This window comes from Sus scrofa, chromosome 11 (genome assembly GCF_054392235.1).
Source record: "Sus scrofa isolate SSC_HxYL_T2T_F1_AM1 chromosome 11, Sscrofa_HxYL_maternal_Yorkshire_Landrace_v2.0, whole genome shotgun sequence".
NCBI lineage: Eukaryota > Metazoa > Chordata > Mammalia > Artiodactyla > Suidae > Sus > Sus scrofa.
The window spans coordinates 27,642,230-27,661,092 of record NC_139393.1 but is presented as its reverse complement, the minus strand read 5'-3'; the positions used below and the strand labels follow the sequence as shown (position 1 = coordinate 27,661,092).

General features: G+C 38.9%; 1 non-coding gene across 1 annotated transcript; it reads right to left on the bottom strand.

Moving 5' to 3' along the window:
* Window positions 1-15,217: 15,217 nt before the first annotated feature.
* On the bottom strand, window positions 15,218-15,326 carry LOC146398604 (U6 spliceosomal RNA). The gene has a single exon (XR_014820133.1). It is a non-coding gene; the product is annotated as a U6 spliceosomal RNA (small nuclear RNA).
* Window positions 15,327-18,863: the final 3,537 nt, after the last annotated feature.

Sequence of the window (18,863 nt, the reverse complement as noted above, 5' to 3'; positions counted from 1 at the left end):
ACAAATAAAATAATTAAAACATATCATCAGATATAAGCTCACATATGCAACTATAAATATGAGGTGTGTGATCTGCAGGGCAAAACCAAAGTTCAGCTTCAATGAAGGAATTCAAGTCACCATTAGCATAAGAACTCTTTGGATGAAAGTTCACTTTTATTTGAGATATACCATAACCTTTTATGAATCTTTAGCATATTTCCAGTCCTGCATGCAACTCATTAAAGTCTCCCCAACACAGAATGGTTCTCAGCACACATCACGACAGTATATCTTTGCTGCTTAAATCAACTTCAGAAAACATTTGGAAAACAGAGAATGTCTACAGCCCTGTGCTGTTTTGACAAACACAACCTCTTTTCACATTTTAGGAGGGAAAGAAAAAGAGAGAGAGAGAGAGAGAATCTTTGTCTTAAGTCAGTTGCTATCAAAGGTTAACCAAAAGGGGAAAATTAATTCCCAATCCTCCTTGTGAGAAGCAGCAGCGGGGTGAATGGAACCCAGAAGACAGTCACTGTCCCACTCATACTTCTGCTGGGGCTGAAATGAAAGCCTGTTTCCTGTGGACCCTGGCTGACACCAGTCAAGACGCCTGGATGTATTACATGCTACGAAGAATTTCATTTTGGGGACAGTGGGGCATGGGTGAGCAAAACTTAGCTGGTAAAAGAAAAATTACCCAGTGCAGGCCATGGCATTCTTTATTACAAAACTGGAGGTGAGTGAGGCAATGAATTTCACCTTTCAGCCAGCACCAAAGTAATTTAATCTTACAGTTTCTTACATTTAGCAATTCATTGCTTCTGTGGACATGTTGACTTGCACAAATAAGGAAACCAAGGCAATTAAATGAGGGGGCTTAAAATTTACCCTGAGTCTCTGAACTGTTTAATGAATTGTAATCTAAGAAATGAAGTCAATACTGCCACATGAATGGTTATTTTGTTGTACAGCAATATTTTCTTCTGATCAGAGCTAGTTTTAGAAACGCACTGAAAGTAGCCTTACCTAATTACATCCTTAAAGAATTATGTTTATTAGGTAGATAAATGATGCTAAATTATGGCAGGTTTGATAACAGTAGGGAAGGAAATTAGGTTTAATCGATTCATAAAAATGCCCAATAAATACAATAAATGAATGCAATAAAGGAAATAGAAACATAAGAAAATGAAAACACATTTGTCTGTATATCAACACCTTACAACTATGAAGGAAACTCCTGTGATACTGAGAAAAAAGATCATGTATTAAAGTACTTTATTAATATCCTTAACAAGTTTATTCAAGGTTAAATATTAAATTTACGTAAAGAGACGTTCCCATCGTGGCTCAGTGGTTAACGAATCCAACTAGAAACCATGAGGTTGCAGGTTCGATCCTTGGCATTGCGGTGAGCTGTGGTGTAGGTCACAGACTCGGCTTGGATCCTGCGTTGCTGTGACTCTGGTGTAGGCCAGCGGCTACAGCTCCAATTAGACCCCTAGCCTGGGAACCTCCATATGCCACAGGAGTGGCCCAAGAAATGGCAAAAAGACAAAAATAAAAATAAAAATAAATAAATTCACTTAAAGAAAACATTAAGAAGAAAGTAATTGTTCCAACTTTAGAGTATATGAAGACATGAAAAAAAGCATTTAAAACCAACTCTAAAATATTATATATTTGTGTATGTATATATATATATATATATATATATATATACATATATATATACACACACACACACATTATAAGTGTATATAATGTAGCAAGGATTTGTAGTAAGTAAATTGTTATATCAATGGGGAAATCCCTGTGAACTACTCATTAATATATGTTTTCAAATTTTAGGCAAAATCATCCTTCCTGTGCAGGCATAAGGCCAGATGGAAGCTTATGGCTGCTATGTCAATATCTACGGAACGTTGATGTCTTCTTAGCTAGTCCAAATGGAGCCATTCCATCTGCCATAAACACTGGGCCCAAAGGCCACATTTATAGATTGCACTAAAAAAGTTAAAATTATTTTTACACCGAAGGCATTTTTATAGGTTCTGGGGAAAAGGAAACTCAATGTGTGTTCCAAAATACTTATCCTCTGGTGATTGCGAGTGTGTTCTCATATATGCATGTATAGGGAAATCATAAAATAAATTTAATAGGAGGTTTTTTTATGGATGCCAGAACTAAATTAACTGTGCATTATTATTGTTTCCCTGGGGGTGAGATCTAGCTGATTCTCTTTAGCTTCTGCATCTTCAGCCTTCCCAAGAAGACAATGACTTTTTTCCTTTTATTTTTCCCTAACCACCTGATAGTTTCCTTCTCCAAACGGATGATACAGGGTACATGTTTGTCAATCTGCCAGATCAAATTCAGTGAACACTTTAATTTGCTTCCTTTCAAAAGGAGATTTTCAAGGACTTCCCAAGTACCTCAACCGGTCAAGGAGCTGGCCTTGTCACTGTTGCAGCTCAGGTCACTGCTGTGGTGCAGGTTTGATCTCTGGTCCTGGGAACATTTGCATGCTGTGCGCACAGTCCGAAAAAAAAAAAAAAAAAAAAAAAAAGGAGAGAGAGAGAGATTTTTACAGTGCCTAAAAAGCTAAAAAACAAACAAACAAAAAACTGCACCCAGGTTCTTATTACCTATCAAGAACCCAAAGGTTCTGAGGGCAAAAGATGACTATAGGTCACTAACTGTCCCCAAACCTACTTTGTTGTAATATGCTAGCTTCTAGGGAAAAGAGGCACCATTGCCTTGCACATTTACCATCATTGTTACAAACACCATATACTCAACATAACATGACTGAAGGGAAGCTCTTGCATATTAGTATACAATAGTGGTCAAGCCAGAGTAATAAATCTTTGCTCATATTTTTACTTTTGTTCAGGGTTATAGAATGTTGTAATAGTTAAAAAATCCCAGACTTAAATTCCCTTATTTTGATGTCTGTAAAAGACAGACCAGCATGCATAATTGACATGAAAGGAAAAGAAGAAATCAAGAGGATTATTGCAATGCCTTATACTATAAAAAGGCACCAGATACTAGATAATGTTTCTAGGATTGTGCCAGACTCCACAAGGAAAGGAAGGAAGGAAAATCAACTCTGGCCGCATCTTTCCCTCTGTCAAAACTTTAGTGTGTGGATCATTTGGGGTGTTGATCCCTTGGTCAGTTTGTTTGTACAAATCAAATTTAGTAACCCATTTGAAGGAGTGTGAAAGTCTCAAGGGCTGTAACATGATAGGTGGGGAACAAAATGAATATTTTTAGTTCCCTATGCATGTAAGATATTCTTGAATATTCCCACTATACTCAGTATGAAATGGGGAAGAAAGGAGGAGAGGAAACAGCCTGGCCAGTCTTGAAGAGGCGTAAGTCAGTAGAAAAAAGATGTCAAAGGTATATCACACTCCATGGGAGATGCCTGATTGACCTTCCAACACCTTCTTGTTGTGGAAAGTTTATCACCCAAAGTGGCTGGAATATACTGCCTCAGCACCAAATGACCTCAACTAGACTGACTAAAACTGATTGGTGTGGACTTGTGATCAAAATCAACAAATTTCAGGTAGGTTCTCTCTCCCCAGAATTTGGAATTTAGACCGTGAAAAACTTAGTCTGTTGATAATGGTGCATCTCTCATTTCAAGGTCTTGTAGTCAAAGTAAAGGTAGAGCCATTTGTCAATTTACAAGCTAACATTCTAGGGTGAAGGGAAAACTCTAACTGTAGACAGGTGGGAGAGGAGAAAAGGAGATAGTAGAGAAGCAAAGACTGGCCATGGGGCTCTAGAGAACAGGGAAGATAGATCTTCAGTGTCTAACTCGCTGCTTCCAGTCTTTCTGCAGCATGGCTGAGCTTCCTTCTCTGCCTGGGTGTTGGCTTAAATGAATCATCTCTTCATAATCTTAAGTGATTATGTGGACACAAATCTGTCATGTCTTTAACATGTGCACATCCTTCTCTTAATGCTCTTCATGCATGAAGTCTACTCATAACACTGCCCTCCAGCTCTTTTGCATCCACTCACAAAAAGTTTTTGTCAGGGCAGGACCTTTGTCTTCTCTATTGGCATATATACTACACACCCAGAAATTCTTCTAGGCAAATCAGTGCCATTTAAATGCAGATTTACCTGATTGTCCTCTTGCTCCAGTTCTCAGTCAATGTGGTGACTGACCTTAAGGAAAACATCATAGCATAAATACTCTCTTGGTCTAAGTTTCCCCTAAAACATCAATTACACATGGGACTGAATGGATTTGGAAGCCCATGAGCCACTACTTCTTGCTCCACCTCCATGGCATCTTTACACTGACATCTTATAAATAAGAATTTCATTGAGGAAGGACTTGATGTTACTTAGAGAAGCACCAATGGAAGAAGCTAGCTTGATGAATTATAAATTTAGGGCTAAAATAGAGAATCAAAGAAAGTAAGTCTCCATATTTAGATGAGCACACTGACTTCGGGAGCTTTCTGAAAGCTTTGTGATTTGGCTATATTTATTCTTAACATTGATTTTTTTTTTCTTTGTGGAAATTAAAGATCAAGTTTCTTAAAGGCAAAAAAGTGTACATACTCCTCTTTAGGGATAAAAAGTAAGAATCAACACTGGCCAAGACCAACAGTTTTTTGAAGTCAGTTAAGAGAAAAAGGAATTACAACACAGATGATGTGCTGTCTGATATGAATATGAAAGAGAGAGAATGAGTTCGTGTGTGTGTGAAAGAGAGAGAGAAAGACAAAGAGACTGAGAGAGATTGAGACAGACGCAGTGGGAAGGGGATCAAGACAGACCCTCTGAAGCCTCTGTCACTCCAGATTCCAAAAAAGATCATTTAGGTCCCTAGAAGTTCCAGGAATCTTCAGGACGTTTGGGTGAGCCTCTGCTCCTTGTTTTCCCAAGAAACAGGTTCTTTTTAATTATTAGAAAAATTTCAGGCTTTTAGCTGTCAAACACTGATTATGCTGGAATGTTGTGGAGAGTCATCCATTTATTCCTGAGTATCATATGTATAATATAACTTAGGTAGTTATATAACTACATATATGTGTGTATGCATATGTTTCATATATATATACGCAAGTTTTAAATTTATGAAATTCCATTTTCAACCCCATCAATGATTGATTCATGTGTTTGAAAATATCCTATATGTATTAAGTTCAAGTTGTGACTAATAAAAACCAGATACCCATATTTACATATACTGCAGAGGAGTTTTGTGTTGCCAGCTTGGAAACAACAGTTCGGACAAAAAGCTAGGAGGAGTGGTTCCATCATGGGTAAAAGCAATCTCACTTCACAGAAAGTCAAATTTTTAGAGGATTTGTTAGCTTTCCCTAAAGATAATCAATTGAAAACATTCATGCATAGGATAGAAATATTTTACACTCTACCCTTCTTATGTAATACAAGAGCCCAACGTTGAGTCACTAAAATCTTTACAAAGCAAGCTTTTGTTAGGGGAAAATGGTTTGCTAAACTTATTTTGTTTCCTTGAGATATGATGTCCCTCGACCACTCCTGGCCTCCAACTCTATGTCTTGATCCTCAAGTGGAGGTTGAGTGTGGGGTCAATTGGTTGGAAGCAATAAAGATTGGTCCTCATTTCTCTTCTGGGAGAAGTTAACCTGGCAAAATTCCTGAGCATAGAGATTTCCTTTTTTTTCCCTTCCTCTCCTCTTGGTCCATCAAGAGGCAATGATGTGGATTGGTGCTGCTGCTCTGGGACTATATCAATTTGGAGAGTGGGAGAAATGGAGATTGAAGGCAAGCTCTTGACAGCACACTCCCTCATGCCTCCAATTTAACCTTTACTGGCAATTGAGGTGATGTTTGAGCAGTTCATTTGCTGACATGTTTTTCTTATTTGCGAATTTTTCCAAAAATTCATCAGGAAAGGCAGCAACTCATTTGACTCTGTAGACACACTATGGTATAAAGCAAGTGTATTTTTATATGAATATGAAAATTCAATTTCGGATGACTAGTTAAATTCTATAAAATAAATTCAGCAATACCCAGGAATGAATCAATTACTGATTATCCACAAAGCACATTGACTAGTTAATTTAACATGCAGTCAGAGTTATTTTTAAAAACAACAGAAATTTATACATAATTATTTGAGATTGAGAATTAGATGCTCCCTAACATTTGGTGCAGGCAAACACAAAGCCATATTTAAATCCCGAATTATGAATTCAATTAATAATTAAAGGATTACACTCATAGGGAAGGTATATATAAAGCAGTAAATGGCTTTTTCAGGTGATTAAACATCTAAATGATGTTTCACACTAAAGAAAAAAGAAGTTTATTGTGCCTCTATTCCTTAGTTGGAATAATATTCCTCCAACACAATAAGAACATAATTCAATGAAAGTGAAATAGCAGAAGAGAGTGGAGTTCCTTTGGGGGTTCTGAATGGCTGGCCTGACTGCTTTCTTCAAGTTACCACGGATATCACAGCAACTGCAAGCAAGAGGTGAGCGGAAGAATGAAGAGAGGGCAGGTACGAAAATGGAATAATTATGAGAAGCTGGATTAAAGTGAATAATTTTCCATCGAAATGATCTTTAGAGAAAGGCAGTGATATAATTAGGCATTTTAAAGCCAATAAGAATCGCAGGGTCATTTTGTGAGTGGGAGAATGTTTGCATTTTCTAAGCCAGCTATGCCTCCATCCTTTTCTTGACACACTGTAGCAATTGTTCTCCCATAAGCCTTCACAGGATACCAATTGGACAGTGTACAAGTAATTACTGATGAATGTGGATGTGCTGCTCAGGGATGAAATGTGTTCACAGAAACAGAATGAAGTAGATGGAAAAGGTGGTCTCATCAACTTTGAATAGACATATCCAAAGATAATGTGCCTGCTCCAAAAGATTTGAAAAGAGTTGTTTCAGTAATGTGCTCATAAAGGGTCATTTAGAGTAGACTTTTTCAAAAGCTCTTCATATTGAAACACGTAAAGGGAATTGTACAGGAAAAATGATAAATACACATTACAGCTATTTAAGGAAGGATGGATGCTACATAAATGCATTCTATTCAGTTTAAGACTTTGATTTTTTAAAAGTCCTGTAGTTGGAAGTGTACAGTTTATGCAATAAAGATCCTGTCGTATCTCATGGAAATTACACATAGAATTTCTTTCAGTGTCAATAGCTGGTTTTTAAGGAGTGTGTGTTTTACATTCCTTGAAAAACATCTATATATTCGCAGAAAAATTAATACAGATATACATGGTGTATCTTTTATAATCACTGTTATTTGGCCATATTTGCTCTACCATTCTTGCTTTACAGCTGCCTCTTAGTCCTTTGTGCATTCTCTTCTCCCAGTCAGGTGAGCCTCTAATTTCACAATTCTCATGTACAGTGGCTCTGAGGAGCACCACCACACCCAGGGCAAGCAAAGGGTCTTGCATTTTGGACACTTTCTGCCGGAATGACAGGATGTGTTCAAGAATTAAAATGATTTTTCTGCATTGGCCTAAATCCTGTGCACTCTGCGAAGAAGTACAAATAAAAATCACCATCCAGAAGACTGAACACTTTCTACATTTATGGTTTCCGTCACAAAATACTTACATTCTTTATTATTTGATACACCACTTTAATAATATATGATATCAACTTCAGAAATGTCCAGAACACAGCGTCTGTCTTTCGCAAAGCTTTTCTTGTTAAATCTATGGAAGAACGTTATGCGTTGAAAGGGGCGGGACTTCCAACAATGTTGCCAATACATGAAAAGGCCTACAGGACAGCCACGTAGGTAAGGGCTTGGTCTTTCCATTCAGATAAACTCCCTATCGTCCTTGACTCTACCCCATTCAAGAGGAATGACCTTGGGGAATTTAATCCATGTTGGTCTCTGGGAGTTGTCATGGGAATTAAATGAGAGGTCAGTAAACACATAATCCAAATATACAGGCCTACTAGGAGCTGTGGGGATGCTAAGCTCACTAATTTTTTTTTTTCTTTTGGTCTTTTTGCCATTTCTTGGGCTGCTCCTGTGGCATATGGAGGTTCCCAGGCTAGGGGTTGAATCAGAGCTGTAGCCACCAGCCTACGCCAGAGCCACAGCAACATGGGATCCGAGCCAAGTCTGCGACCTACAGCACAGCTCACAGTAACTCTCGATCCTTAACCCACTGAGCAAGGCCAGGGATTGAACCCGCAACCTCATGGTTCCTAGTCGGATTTGTTAACCATTGAGCCACGACGAGAACTCCTAAGCTCACTATTAAAACAGTTCATCTCTCACTATGGTTGTGTTCACAACAATCGTCTTTTACTCTGTTGTCAGGTATGATGTGTGCAGTTTGATTCAAATGAGGTTGTAACCAAAACGTGTAATTTATTTTATTTTTAATAGCAAAATGGAGACGTCTCAAGGTGTAGGCATAAGAGCGTCCCTTCCAAGATCTTCCTTTGAATGAGACTGAAAAGGGCAGCGTGATAACCACTGCACCAGGAAGCTGCCCACAGTCCTGTTCCCTTCAAGGGAGAAGGCTCATGATGTATGTAAATATCATTTGTCCATGTGTCTTAGATTCAAAAGATTAAAAACACTCCTCCAAAGGATTGAACTTAAATTTCCAAGTTATTAAAATCCAGAAAACACTTCCTCTATTTCAGTAGAGGAAGTGAAGCAGAGAAAAACCCAAAAAGTAAGTGTAAGAACAATCATTTAGAGGAGTTCCTACTGTGGCACAGTGGAAACGAATCCAACCAGTATCTATGAGGATGCAGGTTCAATCCCTGGACTCATTCAGTGGGTTAAGGATCGGGGTTGCCATGAGCTGTGGTGTAGGTCTCAGAGTCAGATTCTGCATTGCTGTGGCTGTGGTGTAGGCCTGCAGCTGTAGTTGCAATTCCACCCCTAGCCTGGGAACTTCCATATGCTACGAGGGTGGCCCTAAAAAAAAAAAAAAAAAAAAAAAAAAGAAAGAAAAGAAAGCCAAAAGAACAATCATTTAGAAATTCAGAAAGTTAACTCACTTCATTGGTTGCCTTTCATACTTTTCATGTGAATTCATACTTGGAAATACTCTGGGGCAGAAGAGGACATTTAAGGGAATTGAATATATCAAGTTATATGGTGCCCTTTACAAGCAAAACATGTTCTTTCAACAAATATTTTTTAAGTGTCTTTCATAAGCTAGACACTGCTCTGTCCTAGTTCTAGAGCATTCCAGGAAAATAAAATAAAATAAATAAAATTAAATAAAAAATAAAGAAAATAGAAAAATCCCTTTGTTCTTGCAGCATATATATTCACATGTATATGTGCACCCTCTCCTAGGATGAAAGAGAAGTCCTCTCAAATAAGTGAGGAAAAGATAGAGTATTCGACAAACAGCACTAGAGAAACTGAGTAGCAATTTGAAATAAAATAAACTTGAACTGCAACCTTACATCTTATACACACACACACACACACACACACACACACACACACACACACACATCACACACAATTCCAGACAGATCAGAGATCTATCAAAGACGAAGAATCCAAAAAAAAATCTAGGAGTTCCCGTCATGGCTCAGTGGAAACAAATCTGCCTAGAAGAGATGAGGACACAGGTTTGATCCCTGGCCTCAAGGCACTGTGAGCTGTGGAGCTGTGGTGTAGTTTGCAGACAGGGCTCAGATCCTGTGTTGCTGTGGCTGTGGTGTAGGCCTGAAGCTGTGGCTCTGATTCAACTCCTAGCCTGGGAACCTGCATATGAGAGTGTAGCCCTAAAAAGACAAAAAGATAAAAAAAAAAAAGTTAAAAACTACATAAAAATAAACAAAATACTTTGCATTGGAAAATACATCAAAATCAAAGTCAGGAGGCAAAGCAAACATCTTGTTTCCTTTTTTTTTTTTTAGTCATTTCTAGGGCCGCTCCCTCAGCACATGGAGATTCCCAGGCTAGGGGTTGAATTGGAGCTGCAGCCGCCGGCCTACACCGCAGCCACAGCAATGCAGGATCTGAGCCGAGTCTGCGACCTACACCACAGCTCACAGTGACTCTGGATCCTTAACCCACTGAGCAAGGTCAAGGATAGAACTTGAAACCTCAGGGTTCCTAGTCGGATTCGTTAACCACTGAGCCACGATGGGAATTCCATCTTGTTTTCTTAATATGTAAAAATCACCTTGACATCAGTAGTAAGACCAACGATTGAGAGAAAAATATAGTAATAGATTCTTTGTAGCTTATTAATATGTAAAAAATTACCTGAACAGCTGGAATGGAAACTATCAGCATAAAGATGAAAACAAACACTGAAAGATATTTTTCTCTTTACACTTGAATCCTTGTTGACTTATTTTGCCTTCTGCTCTTGAATAAAAGAAAATATTTTAAAAATGGAAATACTGATTATGTCATTTTGAGGATTTGGGATTCTGGAGAAATAACTTATGTTTAATGAATACTATAAATTTTACCTCAATTCGCTTCTTAGTTAAAATTATAAACAGCATGTTCATTGAACTTAAAGTAAAATCTAATGTGGCATTATCTTTCAAACATTGTTTTTAAAAACTATTATCTTATTCCAGCAAACTGTTGAATTAAATAACTAAGAAATAGTCATAAGTGAGGAAAATCATCAACGTTAAAACATATTAACACCTTTCTCTTCACTATAAATTATAACTTTGGTCCATACTCATTTTTCTATGTGTTAAAATATAAAGCAAATATCAAAATTATAGGAAGTCATTTTCATGCCGTCTCCTGGCTTTTGGTCAAACACAATACAAAGATTTTACCTGGTTGCATCAGATTTAAATAGTTATGATGGCTAGGGCACCTCTTTATCCACAAAGACAATGAAATAACATCACTGGTTAACATTTTTCATTTTTCATTTTTAGGATATACATTTTATGTATCTCATTAATTATAAATTAAGTTATAATTCCAGTTATTCTCATTATCCTTAATTGTATAATGTTTTACATGAATGCAGATCTTTAAAAGTCATAAAAATTGCAAAGTCACTTGACCAAAGTATTTATAATTAAGACATATATAATGTGCTAAGCAAGGCTTCAAATACCAAGTGTATCGGCAATTCTTAGGAGTAACTTCATTTCAGATTTTATAAAGCTTTAAGTAAAATTCAAAAGAAACAGTATGTATTACAATATTTCAAAAATGAAAACCCCAAGACTTGTCAGAATCTTAAATTATAGATCTTTGTCCTAAATTTTATGAAATCCTCCGTAATGTTTTACTTAAGCAGCTGTCAAAATAAAATCCACAAGCCTCATGGAATATTCAGGATTCTTGCAAGTGACAAAAGCACAATTCAAACTCTCTTCAGAAAACAAAGTACAAGAAAAGGACTGTTGGGGGCCTTATGGTTTCAGAAAGGGTTAGATCCATGAGCTAAAATAAACTGTCATCAATACTCAATTTAGTTTTTTGCATATTACGATCCATCAGACACTTGCTACCTCAGAGCCTCCAGCAGCTCTACATTTTATTCTACCAGCTTTCAGCTTACAGACCAAGAGTAAGAGAGAAAAAAATCCCTGGGACTGTGTCCTGGGTCCACCCAGGCACTGGTCAATTCGACTTGAACTCACAATATGTGAGGTCTAAATCATAACCTGAGCCCCGAAGCCAAACTGCACTCTGTCTGCTGGGACAGGAGAAGGAATATTCTTATTAGTAATCTGAGCTGTTTTGTTCAGAAGAAAAACAATTGGGTGCAGGTAAGAGAGGCAGGTGTCTTCCCTTCATGTTTTTGTGATCCTCATTCTACTTTTAATCTTTTTATGTATCTACTTTTATACCTACTTCTATTATTATTTTTTTTTTTTTGTCTGTACTCTTTCCTAAAAGTCATCTATTCTTGCAGCAACTCATAGATAATGTCATCACTCTCCATCTCTAGGTTTTTGAGAAATGTATTCAATTGCTCGTCAGGACTCCTTATAAAGTATTTTCAGTCCAGCTAAATTGAATATTGACATGAAGATTAATTCATAGATATGTTAAAATAATAAGAGACTTTATAGGACTCAAAATAAATTAAATTCTCCTTTCTATTGCATACACCTCCTCTCTATACCGAGAATACCCATTTAAAACATAGACCCTTGGAGTTCCCATTGTGGCTCAGTGGTAACGAACCTGACTAGGATCCATGAGGATGTGGGTTTGATCCCTAGCCCTGTGCAGTGGGTCAAGGATTCAGCATTGCCATGAGCCGTGGGGTAGGTTGCAGACTCAGTCTGGATCCTGGTTGCTGTTGGCTGTGATGTAGGCCAGCAGCTGTAGCTCCAATTTGACCCCCAGCCTGGGAACTTCCATATGCCACAGGTGAAGCCCTAAAAAGACAAAAAATAAAAACATTTAAAAATAAACATAAATAAATACATACATACATAAATAAAATATAGACCCAACCATGTCGTTTTTGATAATTCAAGCTCAACAGACATCTATTCCTAAGTCTCAAATCTTTGACACACTATTCTACCCATTACTTTAATATCCAGTCTCAGAAGAGAATCTTGCCTCACGACATGAGAACAAAATAGCAAGAAAAATTATTGGGGAGGTGATCCTTTTCTCTAGAAATAATTAAATAAATATCTGATACGAGGCTGAATCATTTTTGTCCTCCTGATAAAGACTTTCCAGTCCAGCTAAATTGAATATTTACATGAAGATTAATTCATAGATATGTTAAAATAATAAGAGATTTTATAGGACTCAAAATAAATTAAATTCTCCAAAGCATAGCTTTGAATATTGATTTTTTTCCCTCTGTAATGAGGAAGCACCTCAACGTTGGAAGATTTTTGTCGTTGTTATAAATCAGGTTAAACTATTATAAACCTCTATATCCACCTCCGTGTTTTCTCTGCCTACAAAGAAATCTGTGCTACCATTGTTTAATAATGTTGGCTTATAGGCTTAAGAACACTTTTGCATATAATGAAACGATAGTATTATTGTATTCCATTGAACTATTTTGAATGATCAAAGGGCTTACAACATTGTAATAGTTTCCTCTCTTCTCGATGATCTAGAAACACAAAGGCAACATGTATACTTACCTCGTAATAAGCTTATTTTTAAAAATGAGCCTTGTTAATGCCTAGCGATGCTGAGCAATTCTAATTTGGTTGTTAAGGTGGTTCAATGTGTGTCTACTCCATAACTACACACTAAAGAGATCAAAATACACAAAACTGTGCTTGAGAGGATTGTGCAAAGTCGCATCCTCACACCACAGTTTAGCATAATTTCATTTTACTAAAAAAAAACCCCCAATTTATGGGGCGTTCCCTGGTGGCCTAGTGATTAGGATTAGGTATTTCACTGCTGTGGCTTGGGTTCAGTCCCTGGCCTGGGAACTGAGATCCCATATCAATCTGCTGCACAACACTGTAACCACACAAAAAGAAAACAAACAAACATATATACGACATGGCCCTAAAACCTAGTAAGCCCTGAGTTGGGAGCAACTGATTAGATGAAGAAAAAGAAATTATATTAGGGGAACTTGCGAAACAGATTCCTCAGTGGTTTGACCTCATCTATATATATTGATACTAATCAATAATCATCATTTTTACTTGCTGTCTTGACTTTGACTATAGTTGACATAATAATTTAGAGCATGAGTTCTGAAGTATATGCTTTCAAGAACTGGCTTTACCACCAGCTTCTTATTGTTTGAAATTCATTTAACCTCTGTGCCACCATTTCTTCATTGATAACATGGGAATAATACTACCTACTTCACAGGGTTGCTGGCGAGTTTATGTGGCAACATACCCACAAGGTGCTTAGATTCATGCGCTATACACTCTTATTATTATTATTTTTTAGGGCCACACCCCCCTAAGGAGATATGGAGGTTCCCAGGCTAGAGCTGGGAACTGGACGGAGCTGCCGCTGGCAGCCTATGCCACAGCCACAGCTATAAGGGATCCGAGCCACATCTGCGACCTATACCACTGCTCACAGCCACGTGGGATGCCCAACCCACTGAGCAAGGCCAAGCAAGGATCGAACCTGTGTCTTCATGGATGCCAGTCAGATTCTTCTGCTGAGGCATGATGAGAACTCCCAGACTCTTATGCATTCTAAATAGCATTGTTTGATGCAGTTCTTCTGAAATACAAAGAGAGGAAGAGAGATGTTTCAGACTCCAGTTACAGTGTCAAAAAGAACTAGCAAGAAAAGGCAGGGATCCACGCTCCGTGTAAGCTGGAACACTGCCCTAGTTTCAGAAGTAATACTGAATAGTGTAATATGCATTGAAGAAAACAATACATACTATCAGGGCTGTTCTCTGCATGAGGGACAATGTATTTTTTTAAAGCCTGGATTCATAGAACACTTTGGATACACACATTCCAGTACGTATTTTTCCGCTGTGTTCTATAGCTCATCTCCGGGTTTCAGAGCAGAGGTGAAGGGCTTGACTTTAGGTAGGAGGTTACACACATGTCCTCTTAGAGCAAGAAGCAAAGCATGGGCAGGGGTGTGGGCAGCTGTGTGACACCTTAGGTCTAGTGACAGGAAACTGGCTCAGTTTGGTGGGTGAACTTCTCAAGAAAGGGGATGGGATGGCTGTTCCTTTAATATTACTCTCCTTTCCAAACCATGACATTTAACTCTGCACACTTTGAACCCTTGACAAATAATCTGTGGTTTTCTGAAGTTTTCATTACTCTGGGTCACTGAATGAAGGACCAATAATTATAAGTTAATAAATCATTTCTATGGTTATAAATGTCTTCCATTCTGATGGAGTTTCTGGAAAAAAACAGGATAGAATTTCTTCTTCTTACTCATTACCTACATACTCAGTAGACTTTGGGTGATGAACAGATATGATTTTCTTTTTTTTATTAAAGTATAGTTGATTTACAATGTTGTGCCAATTAAAAAAAAAATGGAACACTGGAGTTCCCATGTTGGTGCAGCAGAAATGAATCTGACTAGTATCCATGAGGATGTGGGTTCAATCCCTGGCCTCATCCAGTAGGTCAGGGATCCAGCATCGCCATGAGCTGTGGTGTAGGTTGCAGATGCATTTTGAATCCCACGTTCCTGCGGCTATGGTGCAGGCCGGCAGCTATAGCTCTGATTTGACCCCTAGCCTGGGGAATTCCATATGCTGCGGGTGTGGTGCTAAAAAGCAAAAAGATAAAAATAAAAATAAATAAAAAAATAAAATTCATACTGCTTCATGCATTTGCATGTGTCATCCTTGCACAGGGGCCATGCTGATCTTCTCTGTATCATTCCAATTTTAGTATATGTGCTGCAGAAGGGAACACCAGATATGACTTTCATTTTTAGACTGTGAAGATTTATATATCAAGTCAAAATTTAAAATAACATTTGACTGTTATTGGCATCCAATATATTCATTTGAATCCATTCTTGATTTTCATTTTGCTGCTATTCTTAAGTACCGTGTTCTAAGTGCCCACATAATCTTTGAAGTACTTTGTTTAGCTTGGGAAGGTACAAAAGCTTTTAAAATAAAACACAAATAGCCTGGCAGATTTCACAAGAATATTTACTGTTAAAAGATCTATTTTCAGAAAGCACCGGCTTTGTCATTTTGTTCAGATTAGAACAAAACCTAATCATGTAAGGTAGAACGTGTCACCGCTTAAAAATTCATTTCTTTTTGTTCTTTATTTGACTCTCATTCACCTTCTTGTAGTTTCTTTTTATTACACCTTCACCAAGGAGCATGAATGGCCTTCCTGAAGCCATGATGCATCCATCAGATAATTCCTCCGCATGAGCCTGTTGTACCTGCCGTCAAGGTAAATTTGAGGGTACACGTGAGAAGAGGACTTTTTTTTTCTTTTTTTGTCTTTTTGCTATTTCTTGGGCCGCTCCCGCGGCACATGGAGGTTCCCAGGCTAGGGGTCGAATCGGAGCTGTCGCCATCGGCCTACGCCAGAGCCACAGCAACGTGGGATCCGAGCCGCGTCTGCAACCTACACCACAGCTCACGGCAACGCCGGATCGTTAACCCACTGAGCAAGGCGAGGGACCGAACCCGCAACCTCATGGTTCCTACTCAGATTCGTTAACCACTGCGCCACAACGGGAACTCCGAGAGGAGGACATTTTTAAGAACAGCAAGTTTTCTCTCTTTCCCCATCAGTCAAACCAGCAGGAAGGCGGTGAAGTAAGACAAGGACTCTGGCCCAGATAAAGGGCAGGAAGGTAGAAGGGACGTTCCCAGAGACGCCGAAGGTGTTCTTTCAGAAGGTGAGAGGTGGGGGAAGTTTTTATGCTGTCGGGGGTGATTCTTACGAGAAAGGGATTTCAGTGCTAGGTGGAGCATACGCCAAAAAACTACTGACAGAGTTAAGGAAAGGCAGAAGAGCAAGTAGAAGCTGTTTTAACCCAATATGACCAGGTGCCATTGGCTCCCCTAAGCTCATTGAGCCTACATTTTTTTTTTTTTTTTTTTTTTTGGTCTTTTTGCCATTTCTTGGGCCACTCCCATGGCATATGGAGGTTCCCAGGCTAGGGGTCGAATTGGAGCTGTAGCTGCGTCTATGCCAGAGCCTTATCCTTAAATTCAAGATGAGAATGTCTACCTGAGGCAGATTATATTTTCCAAAAAGGGTCACAGCAATGTTTTTGGTCCTGGAGGTCCCATCATGGCTCAGCAGAAATGAATCTGACTAGGATCCATGAGGACGCAGGTTTGCTCCCTGGCCTCACTCAGTGGGTTAAGGATCCGGTGTTGCTGTGAGCTGTGCTATAGGTCACAGACGCAGCTTAGATCTGGAGGTTCCCACGCTAGGGGGTCAAATAGGAGCTGCAGCTGCTGGCCTACAGCAAGCAGCACAGCCATAGTAACTTGGGATCTGAGCCACATCTGTGACCTACACCACAGCTCCCGGCAACACCAGATGCTTAACCCACTGAGCGAGGCCAGGTATCGAACTCCCATCCTTATGGATCCTAGTCAGATTTGTTACTGCTGAGCCAAGATGGGAACTCTCAGAGAGGCAATCTTTTAATCCTCTTGAACCTGGACAGGATTTTCCAACTGCTTTGCTAGACAGAGTGGTGCAGGTAATACCTTGTGTCTGAGGTCAGGTCCTGAAAGTTAATACAGCTGTCACCTGGATCTCTCCTTTGGGACATGAACTGATTGCTCCCTGGGCCAACACATATTCCACTATTCCACCTCTACAGTTAGTTTAGCCCTCTGAAGTTCTACATCCCTGCTTTGGGCAGAATGACTGCCTCCAAGAATTTGCTGAAGCTGGCTCTGGATAGGTCTCAAAGGCGACAGTGGGCACCCTGTGTATCAAAGAAGACCTGGATTCAGGAAGTGCAATCTTAAGGGTTGTCTGTACCCCTCTGTCACTCAGCTTCTGCACCTATTTTCCAGAACTGAATCTAGAGTCCTAAATGGAAATATTGCGTAGGTAATAGAGCAACAACCAGGGGAAAGTTTTACAAACCTTATTGGTTTGAAAACACAAAGAAAACTAAGCCTTCACCTCTCCGTTCTCATCAGAGCACAAGCTGACTTTTATCAGCTAGACATTATGTTTTTTCTTGAGATTGCGTTGTGGTGGGGTCAACTCATTTGCTGGCCTCTGTCTTATTCACCCTGAATATTTCATCTTAAATGCTGGACTGGTTTTCAAAAAGATCCATAATACCGAACAGAGTTTAAAAGGTGAAGAGACAAGGGTCCTTGAGGAATTTTGAATAGGACAGTCAAGTAACAAGGGCACTGGGAGCTACAATTAAGTAGCCTTGAGGAACTGTAAATAGCTGTGAATAGCAGCCCAAGAGTGCCGTCAGTCTTGGAATCATGGCTGCAAAGCGCTGAACATTTTTCTACAAACAGATGGTTTTCCACCTCCTAGAGTTATGTGGTACATGTGTCTTATGCTTTCTTATAAATTTATCCTATAATATCTTTGGCTTTCACTACACCCAAAAGGATATAGATAGTGCTTCTAAACAGAGAGGGAAGCTCCCATTGTATGGCAGCAATGTCTTAAGTGACTAATAGCATATTTCTTATCTCTGATTTATTCCTTGGTTTATTATCCATTCTTTACCATTTATGGAGCCAAGCGAAAAAAAAAATTGGAAATATCCTCATAATCTGATTGCACCGAGCTAGTGATATCATATGATTCATTGCCAATATCATCTCTCAAGGATATGCATTCCAAGAACCTCCCACATGATGCTCTCTACATAAAGACTGAATTGCTGGGTATGATGGCAAAATCTTCAAAACAAAGAGCAAGGACAACTGCAGTCAAAGAGAACCTTTAATAATACTCTAGAGCTGTTATGCCAAAAAAAAAAAAAAAAAAAAGGACTTGAGTCATGGTCAAACCATGTTTAATAATAAAGGAGTGTTTTCCCATCTTCATAAAAGACATCAGCTTCCACCAAGTTGTCCTGGCCAGAAAATTGAGTGCATCTAACTCTTTTCGTATCATCCATCCCATTCTTCAAGTCCTTTTAGTTTTAAATCCTGAATCTCTGCCATGCCATCTCCACTACTCCCAGGAATGCCCAAAGCACTATCACTGCTGGTCTGGATTGCCTTCAGCTGGTCTCTTTGCGGATTACCACCACACTACGCTCTCCCTCTCCATGGCACAAACATGAAAATCCATGCTCTCTATCATGGCTTTCTTGGCTTTTGAGATCTGGTCCTGGCCTCACTCTCTAATACGTTCCCTGGCAACACTTGCCTTTCTCATCTTCTTTGAATATTTGAAACCTGCTCTTGCCAAGTAGTTCTCACTAGTACTCACTATTCCTACATCGTTGCATGGCTGGCTTCTCTGCCCAGGTAG